The sequence below is a fragment of the Eumetopias jubatus genome, unplaced genomic scaffold (assembly GCF_037043125.1).
Source record: "Eumetopias jubatus isolate StellerSeaLion01/CBP00866 unplaced genomic scaffold, mEumJub1_p1.0 scaffold_11, whole genome shotgun sequence".
Classification (NCBI taxonomy): Eukaryota; Metazoa; Chordata; class Mammalia; order Carnivora; family Otariidae; genus Eumetopias; species Eumetopias jubatus.
This window is the reverse complement of record NW_028274817.1, coordinates 33,611,082-33,627,244: the sequence shown is the minus strand read 5'-3', so window position 1 is coordinate 33,627,244 and position 16,163 is coordinate 33,611,082. Positions and strand designations below refer to the sequence as shown.

General features: G+C 38.3%; 1 pseudogene; it reads right to left on the bottom strand.

The window, feature by feature from the left end:
* Positions 1-4,273: 4,273 nt before the first annotated feature.
* LOC114202335 (homeodomain-interacting protein kinase 2-like) lies at positions 4,274-15,859 on the bottom strand (annotated as a pseudogene).
* Between the last annotated feature and the right edge of the window lie 304 nt (positions 15,860-16,163).

Sequence of the window (16,163 nt, the reverse complement as noted above, 5' to 3'; positions counted from 1 at the left end):
GCTAAGTGGAAGGTGTTCACACTGCATGGGTCACAGCAGATGTTGCTATATTTAGGCTAGGGGATCAGGGAGGGAAATGGTGCCCACCAGCTCCTTTGGTCTTGGAGAGTTCTCCTAAAGATCCCTGCCCCTCCAGCATAACCTCTGAGATTAGTAAATAAATCTCCTTCCTGCACACCCCAGGCATTTTTCAAACTGCTGCCCTGCTGTATCTCAGTGGGACTGTTTGTTGTGCTGTCTCTTTAAGGGTGGGGACTTAGTTTCCTATTGCTCTCTAGCTCTCCCAAGTAGAGCACACTGATTTCTAAAGTTCCTGGGGTTAAGCCCCACTAATTGTAAGATCTCTTGAAGCCAGGCCCCTCTGGTTTTCAAAGCCAAATATTATGGGGATTCATCTTCACAATGTGGATCCTTTATGCCTGGGATGCCTGGCATGGGTCTGCTCCTCTCCTTTCTCTGTGACTGCTGCATCCCTACCTCTTGCAGGCAGTTCTGTGTGTCCATTTGGCTCCCATCCATGTCTCTTCCCTTTCTTCCCTCCTCAATGTGGCCTCTCCTCTACACTTACTCTGGAGAATCTGTTCTGGCAGTCTTTGGGTTGTTTTCTAGGTTATTTGCACTGATATAGGTGTTATCTAGTTGTATCTGTGGGACAAGGTGAGCCCAGCCTCCTCCTATTCTTCAATCTTCCCTGGAAGTCCCCAGGATTTCTTTAGTTATTTTGGTGCTTAGAATTAGTTACTTTAGTGTTTAGAATATACCCTTTTATGAGTTTACAGAGAAGACTTTTCAAAAGTTGACAGATTTATTGTTTTCTCTGTGGTTATCAGTTTTTTTTAATTTGTCCAAGGTAATTTCAAGAAGGAGAGATGGATTATTCAGCACATATAGATAGTCAAATGCTCCTCTAATCAAAATCATTTATAAATATTTAAAGTAAGTTCTACACATTGATTTCTGCCTCATTTCTAGGCATTAATAATAAAGCATCAGAAAGAGAAATTAAGAAAACAATCCCATTTGCAATTGCACCAAAAATAATCAGATACCTAGGAATAAATCTAACCAAAGAGGTGAAAGACTTGCACTCTGAAAACTATAAAACATTGATGGATAAATCAAAGACAACACAAAGAAATGGAAAGATGTTTCATGCTTATGAACTGGAAGAACAAATATTGTTAACATGTCTGTACTACCCAAAGCTATCTACACATTTAATGCAGTCCCTATCGAAATACCACCAACTTTTTCCACAGAGCTAGAACAAACAATCCAAAAGTTTTTATGGAACCACAAAAGACCTTGAACAGCCAAAGCAACCTTGAAAAAGAAAAGCAAAGTGAGAGGCATCACAGTTCCAGACTTCAAGTTACATTATAAAGCTATGGTGACCAAAACAGTTTGGTACTGGCACAAAAATAGGCACATAGATCAATGGGGCAGAATAGAAAACCCAGAAATAAACCCACAATGGTATTGTAAACTAATCTTCAACAAAGCAAGAAAGAATATCCAATGGAAAACAGACAGTCCCTTCAATAAATGGTGTTGGGAATACGGGACAGCCACAGGCAAAAGAATGAAACTGGACCACTTTGTTATACCACACATAAAAATAAATTAAAAATGGATTAAAGACTTCAATGTAAGACATGAAACCATAAAAATCCAAGAAGAGAACACAAACAGTAGTGTCTCTGACATCAACCATAGCAACATTTTTTAAAGATATGTCTCCTGAGGCAAGGGAAACAAAAGCAAAGACAAACTATTGGGACTACATCAAAATAAAAAGCTCCTACACAGTGAAGAAAACAATCAACAAAACTAAAAGGCAACCTACTAAATGGGAGAAGATGTTTGCAAATGACATACCTGATAAAAGGTTAGTATCCAAAATGTATAAAGAATTGATACAAGTCAACACCCAACAAACAAATAATCTGATTAAAAATGGGCAGAAGACATGGACAGACATTCAGCCAACAGACACACGAAAAGATGCTCAGCATCACTCATCATCAGGAAAATGTAAATTAAAATTCCAATGAGATATCACCTTATACCTGTCAGAATGGCTAAAATCCAAAACACAAGAAATAACTAGTGTTAGTGAGGTTGTAGAGGGAAAGGAACTGTCATGCATTGTTGGTGGGAATGCAAGCTGGTGCAGCTACTTTGGAAAACAGTATGGATGTTCCTCAAAAAGTAAAAATAAAACTACCATATGATCTAGTAATTGCACTACTGGATTTTTACCTAAAAACTACACACACACACACACACAAAACCCAAAAACTAATTCAAAGGGATACATGCGTCCCTCTGTTTATAGCAGTATTATTTGCAATTACCAAATTATGGATGCTGCCCAAGTGGTCTTCTATAGATGAATAGATAAAGAAGATGTGGTATACATATACAATGAAATAGTATTCAGGCATAATGAAAGAATGAAATCTTGCCATTTGCAATGACATGGATAGAACGGAGAGTATAATGCTAAGTGAAATAAGCCAGTCAAAGAAAGACAAATACCATATGATTTCACTCATAGATAGAGTTTAAGAAATAAAACAAAGAACAAGGGAAAAAAAAAAAGAGAGGAGAGATAAGCTAAGAAACAGACCCTTAACTATAGAGAACAAACTGATTGTTACCAGAGGGGTTGGGGGTGAGGAGATGGGTGAAATAGATGATGTCGTGATGAGCACTGGGTGAAATACGGAACTGCTGAATCAATTGTACACCTGAATTATACACCTATATTGTACACCTGAAACTAACACAACACTGTATGTTAACTATACTGGAATTAAAAAAAAATAAAATAAGACTGGATCTACTACTTAATCTTGGGTGACCCAGAAAAATATGTTTGGCTTGTTTTCTGTCTTTAGATTAATCATGCCCACAGATTAGCCATGCCCACAGAGCCCCCTTGCTCAAAAGGAACTCACTGTGGGGCGCCTGGGTGGCTCAGATGGTTAAGTGTCTGCCTTCAGCTCAGATCATGATCCCAGGGTCCTGGGATCGAGCCCTGCATCCGGCTCCTGGCTCAGCAGGGAGCCTGCTTCTCCCTCTCCCTCTGCCTCTCCCCCTGCTCATGCTCTCTCTCTCTCTGTATCTCTGTGTCTCAAATGAATAAATAAATTAAAAAAAGGAAATCACTGAGAAAAAGCAGGCTGCTGGTTCTGTCTTGCCTCCTCATTTTGAAAAATCTTCTCAAAGAATTAGAAGAACTGTCTTCTGCCCTTTTTGCTGTTAGAGCTATAGCACTCAGTCATGGCTCTGTGAACATACTCTGGACATTCCACAGCCTTGACCTGATGCCTTGCATACAGTGGTTGCAACCATGTGTGTGGGCATGGTGATGATCAGAGGAGGGGCAGGATAGAATTTATATGTGTTGAATTAATGACTGAAGAGAAATCAGTTATTTTTGTCAATAATTAAGCTCACCATTTCTTCAGTAGCAGGCAACCCGAATCCCAGTTCTGCCACTTAAAACCTTTATCAATTTGGGTGAATCACTTACCTTTTCTGGGCCTCAGTTTCCTTATCTATCAAATGGCACTAGAACTACTTGCTTTGCATGCCCTGTCAAATGATACACAAAATAGTGCAAATGAAAACACTTTGTGGAAAAAAAAAACACTTTGTGAATGTTTGTCATTCTTTCTCTCCCCTTTAATTTGCTCACTCCCAGTGTGCCCCATCATGCTCTGGAGTCCTCACAAGTTGGAGTTGCTGACCATCCATTTGCTCTGGAAACTGACAGTGACACGTACTGGGGGTCAGGAATAATAATTTTGCTTTGGCATTCCTCTGAAAGTTCTAGGAAATGCCATCTAGTTCTAGAGATTTAGTGACACTCTGTTAGGTCAGACACAGGCAAATTTCTGATAAGTTCGACAATTACTTCAAATTCTTAGAGAGCCAAGGAGATGTTAGAGAAATATCCTGACCAACTGGGAATAAATTTAGTAGACCAGGGCAGGGAGTTTTAAGCATACAGGAGTTGAAATACACTGGTATTGTGAGCCTGATTTTTATGGTATCAAATCCCCCAGATATTTAGGGCCTATAACTAGGTTTAAGACCAAAGTGATTCACAATATTCTGGGTTTGAATAATCATGGCAAATCTGTAGGACCTTCCCCTGAAACTGCTTTAAGACTCTAGGACATAGCAAAATGTAGGGGCCAGGGGAGAGAAATTGTCATGTCATGTCTGATGATGGAAAGTGGCCCAGATCCCTGGATAACTCTCATTCTATATGAACTGGCAGCACACAGCATATGCCCCATCCTGTTCCTTCCTGGAGACTGACCTGGGGGCTGGGGTTGTCAGGAATGATAATTGTTTGCCATTGTCCCTTCCTGGTGGTGCTGGAGGCCCCTATCACTCCACCTACATGTGATGGAAGAGATGCAGGCTGGGCTGCTCTGCACCAGGGTGCAGCAGGGATGTGTGTTCTTGTTACTCTTGGACCTCTGAGGGGAGCTGAAGGCCTGAAAAGAGGAGACCTCACAGGTGGAGACAGGTCTCACAGAGGACTGGTGGGACTTACTCTTCTGGGAGGAGGTGGTGCTGGTTGGCTGCTGCCGTACCACATGGGTCACACCCATATTTAAGGACTGGGCTGTTGGAAGGGTCACATGAGTAGTCAGTAGCACAGACTGCTGCATGATGGGATTGAGTATTCATGTTCCTCCAGTTGGCCAACTGCTGGATACCTGCCATGGTCTCAGGAATCACAATCACATGCTGCACTGCCATGTGGGTGGCTGCTCCAGTCAGCTGCTGCCATGCTAGAGAAAACAAGATTTTCTGGGTCCTACTTGGCCAGGCCTCCTGGGCAACTAGGCCTGGTTGGATCTGAAGATACTGAACTGCTGGGGCTTGAGTGACAATGGTAACTGCATTCTTCATTCATATGAGATTGCCAGCATGCTTAGAGGGAGACCCTTGGAATCATAAGAATCTGGGTGGACACATGATGAGAGCTTGCTAGGAGTCAGGCTGGGCATAGATCTGGGCTGCTACTGTGTACAGGGGCATGCTCTGCTGGGCCACTGCAGCCATGGATGCCTCTGAGGACTGGTAGAGTGTAGATTGGTAGTTTAGGAGACTTCAGGTTTGGATTAGGAAATAGTGGCTCTGGTAGAGGTGGGAGCCTGGTTGTGGACAGTGTTCAGGTGGTTGTTGAAGGTCATACTCTAGTTGGTGGATGTGCTGGGGGCAATATGCATGATGAAGGCGGTTTGGCTTGGATTCACAGTGTCATACATATTCACCCAATGTTTGCAAACCTCCATGATCTGAAAATATGATTTCATTTGTGTATTATGGGAAAAATCAAGTAGGTGTGTCATGGTGACAGAAGGGTGGTTTAGGGTTTCAATCCTAGTGATTCTCAGCATCTATGGTCAGTATGTTCTTTAACAGGTTGATGAACTCCCACCAGTCTGCCTTTTCCACCAACGTGTCACTCCCTTTTAAATCTTTTGTCAAGTTCAACTGGGCCATATCATCTAAACAGGTAAAAATGTACATCCTTGCTTCTTTCTACTTAATCCCCATTTCTGTTTCATGGTCATCTAGCGTCTTCAGCCTCCACAAAGAATATGGCAAATCTGTGTCACAGTTAAAAAGCCTAGTTATCTTTTCCCCTGCACTTATTAAATATTTAGCTGGCAAACCCTGTTTTTGTGAAATATACCAAATATGGTCACATTAGGAAGCTCCTGTGATTATCAATTTTATATAGTTGTTTTCATTTATCTCTGTGTGCATTTAATTTTAAGTCTTGGCTTTTTTCCCCTATTTTTTATTCGTTTTAATATTTGAATATATAAAACAGTCACATTTTATAAATTAAAATTATTTTAAAAGTACCTTCATGACATTAGATCTGCCCCTCCCCCACCTGAAATAGTTTTTAAAAATCAATGAAATACATGAAATGATGGTATTCAAGGTATTGGGCTCCAGGGAGTGGGAGGTAGTGACACTGAGAGATAGCAAATGAGCACAGGGAGCTTTTTGATTGCTCCAGCTTAGTTCGTAGAGAGAGTTTTGAGGTCACAGCACATTGGCAGAAGAATTCACATGTAGCCTGACAGCCTCTTTGTATTGATAAGATGGAACTGAGAGCCAGGGAGTGTGAGGCAGTTGGATTCTCAGGACAGATTCTGGAGAAGAGAGAACTATAAAAAGAGAAAATTCCAGAGATCTGCATAGAGTCTCCTTCTGGTAGAATATTGATAATCACAGGTATATGAGGGAACTACCTGAGGCTTTGGAAGAAATAACAGAAAAATTAGAAGCAATAATCTCTGGGGCCACACAGAGCCAGAAATAGATCCTGTTCCTAAAAGCCAGAGCCAGAAACTTCATAATTCATAATTTAATGTATTTGGGGCTGCATTCATTTTTTTATAATATCAGGATGGTAACACCTATTTACATCCTGCATTTCTGTTGTATGTGTTTGTTCATCATTTTTGCTTTTCTAAATTATTTTGATTTAAATGTGTCTTTTTTTTAAGATTTTATTTATTTATTTGAGAGAGAGAGAATGAGAGCTAGAGAGCACGAGAGGGAAGAGGGTCAGAGGGAGAAGCAGACTCCCTGCTGAGCCGGGAGCCCAATGTGGGACTCGATCCCGGGACTCCGGGATCATGACCTGAGCTGAAGGCAGTCACTTAACCAACTGAGCCACCCAGGCGCCCTAGATGTGTCTTTTAACTAGTCAAGTGTCAGTTTTGCTTTATGAGCCAATCTCAAATTCTTTTTTTAATACAGGAGTTGTCCTTTTATCATTATATAAATAAAATTATTTTGGTATCAATTATTTCCTACAATTTATGTTGTATTAATTTGTATTATTTTGTATTTTCTAGATCTCTTCTCTATGTGGTCTGTTTTCCTTGTCTCTTTTACTATCTAGGGATATATATATATATACTATTTACTATATATATATTTTTTTCTCACATAGTTATGTTTAATCAAACACATCCTATAATATAAAGGGTATACCCTTTTTTTTAAGATTTTATTTATTTATTTGACACAGAGAGACACAGAGAGAGAGGGAACACAAGCAGGGGGAGTAGTGGGAGAGGGAGAAAGAGGCTTCCCGCTGAGCTGAGAGCCCGATGTGGGGCTCAATCCCGGGACCCTGGGATCATGACCTGAGCTGAAGGCAGACGCTTAATGACTGAGCCACCCAGGCGCCCCAAGGGTATACCCTTTTTAAATTTGGCTTCTGACATTTTAAAATAATCTTTAAATAAGACCCTTTGAGAGGTGCCTGAGTGACTCAGTTGGGTAAGCATCCAGCTCTTGGTTTCAGCTCAGGTCATGATCTCATGGGTTGTGAGATCAATCCCCGCATCAGGCTCCACACTCAGTGGGGAGTCTGTTTGAAGATTCTCTCCCTCTGCCCCTGCTCCCACTCTCTCTCTCTAAAATAAATCTAATAAATAAATATAAATAAGACCCTTTGACTCCCATGTGTTACTTTTGTAACAATTCATGAGATTTATCTATTTTCATTTATCTCTCTTATCTCTTCCCATTTTTAGATGTTATTTCTACCTATCAGAACATAGAACACATACATGTTAAACTTCCATCCTTCTTTCCACTTTATAGCCTTACTTGTGTAATTGAAAATATTCAATAGTCACAATTAGTTTTTTTGCCTAAGTATCCCCAGCCATATTTTGATTGGATAAAGCTAGTCTTCTACTAGATTTATCTGAAAAGATGCATGAATGAATGCAATATTATCTGAATACTTCAGTGATGAAACTGTTTTTCTATAGCCTTTAAAACTGAATGACAGTTTTAGTAGCTTTATTAGGATATCCTAGTGTAGGCAACCCAGGTATCACTTAAATAAGTCCTTTAAGTATGTAGATTCATATCTTTTTATTCATGGAAAAGCTTTCTTTGATTATAGTTTTGAATATCATTTCTATTTCATTTTTTTTGTTTCCTTCTTTAAGGACCAAATTATGTTATATTTTCTTTGCTTATTTGTTATATCAAGTCACTAATAATTTTTATCTCTTCATTATTATGTTTTCATCATCTTGACTGCTTTTTTCACTCATCTTTATGGAGGCATAACCTACATAAACAAATCATAAAATAAATTACAATATTTTTAAGGATACAGTTGTATACAACCATATAATGACCAATGACTCAAATCAAAATATAGAATATTACCATCATACCATAAAATGACATCATTCCTGTTTGTATTAAATCTCATCCCCAAAGCCACAGCCCCAGGTAACAGCTAATATACTAATATGCTTTCTGATATTATATTTTTGCCTTCTATACAATTCCATGCAAATGGATATGTTTTTTCCTCAGAATGTTTTTAAGATTCACTTCTTACTGTTCCATGTATTAGTGGTTCATTCCTTGTTATTGTTGAGTAGATGTCAATAGCACAAATTTATTCTATTTTTAAAAATCTATTCACCAGTTGATGGACATGGAGGTTGGTTCAAATATTTGGGTATTATGAATAATGCAGCTGTGAATAATGCAGTCTTAATTCACATGTAAGTCTTTTGTGGATTTATGTATTTATTTATCTTGAGTAAATACCTAGGAATGGGATTGCTGAATTATATAGTAAATGTACATTTAACTTCATAAAGAACTACCAAAGTTTTATCTAGTGAGATTTTACCATTTCACAATTCCTCTACTAGTTCCTTCACATCTTTGTCAATGCTAAGTTTTGTCAGTCTTAAATTTTAGCCATTCTAGTGCCTGTGTAGTAATTTAACATGATGCTGTTAATTTATATTTCCTGGAGGCCTAGTGGTGGTGTCTGAAGGTACACATTAGCTATTCATATATCTTCTTGGCTGAAGTATCTATTAAAATAGTTTGCCAATTTTTAATTGGTTGATGATAGGGTGGCTGGTGACTCAGGCAGCAAAGAATTGCACAAAGAGTAGAGCAACAAACAGGACAGAGTTTATTCATTCTCCAAGGGAGGAGAGGGGCCAGACATCAAGAGAGATGTCGGCCCTGAGTTTCTGTCAGGCTGGGCTTTTTAAGGGGTTTTGAAGGATGTGAGAGGATTGCAGCTGTGCCCATGAGGGGAGGGGGTATGGAAGGGGTCAACTCTTGACCAGGTAGAGCAGGAGATGGCATGTTTTTTGAGGGGCTCTGTCCAGGGCTTGTCTGGGATGTGAGTTGTGGTGAGGCTAGAGAATATGTTTTGTAGTTGGGGTCCACTTTCTGAGAACGGAGGGCACTGTGACCTAGAAAAACAGAGTTAGGGCCAAGTGCAGACCCCTGTGAGTTTTGTCTGTAAGTTTGGCTGGAGGTGCAGGGGGGGGGCTTTGAATAGATTCCTTTCAGTTTATTTCTCTTAAAACAAAAAGGAGACAAACTAAAAAGAGACTCTTAAATACACATAACAAGCTGGTGGTTGCCAGAGGGGATGTAGGTGGAGAGATGGGCGAAATAGATAAAGGAGATCAAGAATATACTTATATTGATGAACACTGAATTGTTGACTCATTAAACTGTACCCCTGAAGATAATATAACACTGTATGTTAATTATACTTCAATAAAAAATATTTTCTTTATATATTCCACTTATAAGCCTTTGTCAGAGATAAGTCTGCAAACATTTTCTCCAAATCCATGGCTTGACATTTTATTTTCTTCAATAAGTCTTCCAAAGAACAAAGATCCTTAAGTTCAATAGTGGGTATATTGACCTTGTATCCTGTGATCTTGCTAAATTAAATTATAAGTTCTAGTAGCTGTATTGTAATTTCTTTAAGATTTTCAATTCACATGATCATTTCATGTATATTTCTTAGGGATTTCTATGTAAACAATCATGTCTTTTTTTAATTTAAATTTTAGGTAGTTAACATACAGTGCAATATTGGTTTCAGAAGTAGAATTCAGTGATTCATCACTTACATACAACACCCAGTGCTCATCATAACAAGTGCCCTCCTTAATACCCATCTAGCCCATGCCCCACCCACCTCCCTCCATCGACCCTCAGTTTGTTCTCTACTGTTAAAAGAGTCTCCTATGGCTTGTTTCCCTCTCTCCTTTTTTTCTTTTCCCCCTTCCCATATGTTCAACTGTCTTCTTTCTTAAATTCCACATATGAGTGAGTTCATCTGGTATTTGTCTTTCTCTGACTTATTTCACAACATAATACACTCTAGCTCCATACATGTCATTGCAAATGACAAGATTTCATACCTTTTTTATGGCTGAGTAATGTTCCAGTGTGTGTGTGTGTGTGTGTGTGTGTGTGTGTGTGTGTGTGTGTGTGTGTGTCACTTTTTCTTTATCTATTCATCAATCAATGGACAGTTGGGCTTTCTATAGTTTGGTTATTGTTGATAATGCTGCTATAAACATAAACATCAGGGTACATGTATCCATTCAAATCTGTATTTTTGTATCCTTTGGTTAAATACCTAGTAGTGCAAGTGCTGAATTGTAGGATAGCTCTATTTTTAACATTTTGAGGAACCTCCATACTGTTCTCCAGAGTGTCTGCACCAGTTTTCATTCCTACCAACAGGACAGGAGGGATACCCTTTCTCCATATCCTCGCCAACACTTATTATTTCTTGTCTTTTTGATAATAGCCATCCTGAGAGGTGTGAGATGGTATCTCATTGTGGTTTTGATTTATATTTCCCTGATGATGAGAGATGTTGAACATCTTTTCATGTGTCTGTTAACCATCTGGACGTCTTCTGTGGAAAAATGTCTATTTATGTCTTCTGCCCATTTCTTAACTGGGTTATTTGTTTTTGGGGTGTTGAGTTTTATAAGTTCTATGTAGATTTTGGATACTAACCCTTTATCAAATATGTCATTTGCAAATATCTTCTCCCGTTCTGTAGACTGCCTTTTAGTTTTGTTGATTATTTTCTTTGCTGTGCAAAAGCTCTTTACCTTGATAAAGTCCCAATAGTTCATTTTTGCTTTTGTTTTCCTTGCCTGTGGTGATGTGTCTAGTGTATCTAGAATGGCTGAGGTCAGAGAGGTTACTGCCTCTGTTCTCCCCTAGGATTTTGATGGTTTCCTGTCTCACATTTAGGTCTTTCATCCATTTTGATTTTATTTTTGTGTATGATGTAAGAAAGTGGTCCAGTTTCATTCTTCTGCATGTCGCTGTTCAGTTTTCTCAACACCATTTGTTGAAGAGACTGTCTTTTTTCCATTGGATATTCTTTCTTGCTTTGTTGAAGATTAGTTGACCATATAGTTGTGGGTCCATTTCTGGGTTATCTATTCTGTTCCATTGATCTATGTGTCTGTTTTTGCTCTAGTACCATATTGTCTTGATGATTACAGCTATTTAATATAGCTTGAAATCCGGAATCGTGATGCCACCAGTTTTGTTTTTCTTTTTCAGAATTGTTTTGGCCATTCAGAGTCTTTTGTGGTTCCATACAAATTTTAGGATTATTTGTTCTAGCTCTTTGAAAAATGCTGGTGGTGTTTTGATGGGGATTTCATTAAATGTGTAGATTGCTTTGGGTAGCATAGATATTTTAACAATATTTGTTCTTCCAATCTATGACCATGGAAAGTTTTTCCATTTCTTTGTGTCTTCTTCAATTTCTTTCATCAGTGTTGCATAGTTTTCAGAGTATAGATCTTTTATTTCTGTAGTTAGATTTGTTCCTACGTATCTTATTGTTTTTGGTGCAATTGCAAATGGGACCAATTCCTTGATTTCTTTTTCTGCTGCTTCGTTATTGTTGTATAGAAATCCAACAAGTTTCTGTACATTGATTTTATATCCCGATACTTTGCTGAATTCACATGTGAGCTCTAGCAATTTTTTTGTGGAGTCTTTCGTGTTTTCTACTTTGAGTATCATGCTGTCTACAAATAATGAAAGTTTGAATTCTTCTTTGCCGATTTGGATGCCTCTTATTTCTTTTTGTTATCTGATTGCTGAGGCTAGGAGTTCTAGTATTGTTAAATAACAATGCTGAGAGTGGACGTCCCTGTTGTATTCCTGACTACAGAGGAAATACAGTTGACTACAGAAAAACTGACTACAGTTTTTCCCCATTGAGGATATTACCTGTGGGTAATATGAAGTTGAGGTATGTTCCCTCTATCCCTATTTTGTTGAGGGTTTTTAATCAAGAATGGATGTCCTATTTTGTCAAATGCTTTTTCTGTCACTATTGAAAGGATCATATGGTTCTTATCCTTTCTTTTATTAATATGGTGTATCAAGTTGATTTTTTTGTGAATATTGAACCTCTTCTGCAGCCCAGGAATAAATCCTGCTTGATCATGGTGAATAATTCTTTTAATGTACCATTGAATTCAATTTGCTACTATTTTATTGAGAATTTTCGCATCCCTGTTCATTAGGGACATTGGTCTGCAATTCTCCTTTTTAGTGGGGTCTTTGTCTGGTTTTGGAATCAAGGTCATGCTGGCTTCATAGAATGAGTTTGGAAGTTTTCCTTCCATTTCTATTTTTGGGAACAGTTTGGGAAGAATAGGTATTAACTCTTCTTTAAATGTCTGGTAGAGTTCCCCTGGGAAGCCATCTGGCCCTGGACTTTTGTTTTTTGGGAGATTTTTGATGACTGATTCAATTTCTTTGCTGGTTATGGGTCTGTTCAAATTTTCTCTTTCTTCCTGTTTCAGTTTTGGTAGTTTGTAAGTTTCTAGGAATTTATGCATTTGTTCCAGATTGTCCAAATTGTTGGCATATAGTTTTTCATAATTTTCTCTTATAATTGTTTGTATTTCTGTGGGGTTGGTTGTGATCTCTCCTCTCTCATTTGTGATTTTATTGGGTTCTTCCTCTTTTCTTTTTGATAAGTCTGGCTAGGGGGTTATCAATTTTATTAATTCTTTTGAAGAATCAGCTCTTAGTTTCATTAATCCATTCTACTGGTTCTGTTTGTTTATTTATTTGTTTGTTTCTATATTATTTATTTCTGCTCTAATCTTTATTATTTCCCTTGTGCTGGCTTTAGCCTTTATTTACCATTCCTTTTATAGCTCCTCTAAGTGTAAGTTTTGTTGTATATTTGAGACTTTTCTTGCTTCTTGAGGTAGGCCTGTACTGCAGTGTACTTCCCTCTTAGGACCCCCTTTGCTGCATCCCAAAGATTTTGCACTGTCATGCTTTCATTTTCATTTGTTTCCATGTATTTTTAAAATTCTTTAATTTCTTGGTCAACCTATTCATTCTTTAGTGGAATGTTCTTTAACCTCCAGGTATTTGAGATATTTTCAAATTTTTTCTTGCGGTTGACTGCCAGTTTCATAGCACTGTGGTCTGAAAATATGCATGGTATAATCTTATCTTTTTGTACTTGTTGAGGACTGATTTGTGACCCAGTATTTGATTTATTCTGGAGAATGCTTGTGTGCACTCGAGAAGAATGTGTATTCTTAAGCTTTAAGATGAAATGTTCTGAATATATCTGTTAAGTCGATCTGGTCCAGTGTGTCATTCAAAGCCATTGTTTCCTTGTTGATTTTCTGCTTAGATGATCTGTCCATTGCTCTAAGTGGGGTGTTAAAGTCCCCTACTATTATTGTATTATCATCAATGAGTTTCTTTGTGTTTGTCATTAATTGATTTATATATCTGTGTGCTCCCAAGTTGGGGGCATAAACACTTAAAATTGTTAGATCTTCTTGATGAATAGACCCCTTAATTATGATATAATGCCCTTCTTCATCTCTTGTTATAGTCTTTGTTTTAAAAATCTAGTTTGTCTGATATAAGTACAGTTACTCTGGCTTTCTTTTGATGTCCATTAGCATGGTAGATGGTTCTCCATCAGCTCACTTTCAATCTGCAGGTGTCCTTAAATCTAAAATGAGTCTCTTATAGGCAGCATATGATGGATCTTTTTTTTTTTTTTAATCCATTCTGATACCCTATGTCTTCTGATTGGCACATTTAGTCCATTTATCTTCAGGGTGATTTTTGAGAGATATGAAATTTGTGCCATTGTGTTACATGTAGAGTTAGTGTTTCTGGTGATATCCTCTAGTCTTTTCTAGTCTTTGTTGCTTTGGTCTTTTTTTCTCCACTCAAAAAAATCCCCCTTACAATTTTTTGCAGGGCTAGATTAGTGGTCATGATCTCCTTTCATTTTGTTTGTCTGGAAAACTCTTTATCTCATGGAATGACAGCCTTGCTGGATAAATAATTCTTGGCTGTATATTTTTCCCCTTCAGCACATTGAATATTTCTTTCCACTCCTTTCTGGACTGCAAATTTCTGTGTACAGATCCACTGTGAACCTGATCTGTCTTCCATTGTGTGTTAAGGACTTTTTTTTTCCTTGCTGCTTTCAGGATTCTTTCCTTGTCTGTGTATTTTGTGAATTTGACTATGATACACATTGGCGATGGCCAGTTTTTGCTGAATTTAATGGGAGTTCTCTGTGCTTCTTGGATTTTTGATGTCTGTATCCTTCCCCAGATTAGGGAAGTTTTCAACTATAATTTGTTCAAAGAAACCTTCTGCCCCTTTATCTCTCTCTTCATCTTCTGGGACTCCAATGATACAAATGTTTTAATAAATTGCTGAGTTCTCTAAGTCTACCTTTGTGGTCCATTACCTTTTTTCCTTCTTCTTTTCTGCTTATTTTCCATAATTTTATCTTCTATATCACTGCTTCACTTCTCTGCTTTGTCCATCCTCTTTTTTATGGCCTCCATTTGTGTTTGCATCTTGGTAATAGCATTTTTAATTTTGGCCTGACTAGAGTTTAGTTCTTTTGTCTCTGCAGTAAAGGATTCTCTAGTATCTTCTATGCTTTTCTCAAGCCCAGCTAGTATCCTTATAATCATTGTTTTAAATTCTAGTTCAGATATCTTACTTATGTCTGTATTGATTAAATCCCTGGCTGTGAGTTCTACCTTGTGTCTTTCTTTTGGGGTGAATTTCTCTGTTTGGTCATTTTGTCCAGAAAAGAAAAGAAGAAAGAGAAAAAAACAACAACAAAAACAAAAACAAAGAAAAAAAAAAACCTCCAAAAAAAGTGAAAAGCAAAGAAAAAAAACCCCAAAAAACAAGAAAAACAAAAACACAAAACAGGAAAACCAAAAAAAACCCCTGGATACTGGATGTGGTTTGGTCTGCTTGTTAAAAGATTATAGAGCTCAAAGAAATAAAATAAAATAAGGCAAAAAATTAAAAAAATATGAAAAGTATATATGTAAATTTTTAAAAAATTAATAATAAAAATTTTTTAAAAAGGAATCAGGAAATATAAGAAAATAAATGAAAAAATAATAAAAATATAAAATAAAGACTAAAAGTAAAAAGGAAGCTAGATCCTATTTCTCCTAGAGCTGAAGCTTTGTAGTACTCTGATCAGGAGACTTGGTGCAAGCAAGTTGTTTGTGTTGGTCCTCTGGGGGAGGGGCCTGCTGCACTGATTCTCAGGCCGACTTGTTTCAGTGGAAATGCTTCTCTGGGGGCAGGGAGGTGGGGCTTGGTGTATGTCACTCGGTCCTCCACTAGGTAGCGTTGTTTTGCTCCCTGAAGGCTTTCAGCACTGATGGGCAGGATGAAAATGGCTGTGCCCTGCTCTCTAGCCCCTGAGCTGAAAGTTTGCACACTCCACCCTTCAGTGAGTCCTTGCAGAAAAACAATCAATTACCCTATTTGTTTCCCTGGTTTTCGTCTGAACCCTGTGTTCACCTTGCCCTTGTGGAAGCCTTTTTATCTCAGGTGCATGACCGAGTTTCAAAACTCCAAATTTCAGGGATGCCCAAGGCATGGACCCACACTGTTCCTCAGGGAAGGGTGTCGCCATGTTTGCCTGGCCATCCCACGAAAGTGGTTGCGTGACCACATGGCGGTTCACAGTTTATAGCTGAAAACCAGCACCAAGACCTGCTGCCTTTGCCAGCTCCATGACTCCTATGCTTGGGAAGAGCACAGCACTTTGGCACCTCCTGTTCTTCCCGCAGCCCAGGGTATCCTCAGACCACCCCGTCACTCCTGAGATTCTGGCCCTCTTTGCCACCTGAGCACCTTTAATCCAGGCGCGTCCCCCACAGTAGTGGACTTAAAAGTTCAGATTTTGCACTCCACCCCTTCTAATACGTTGCAGCAGC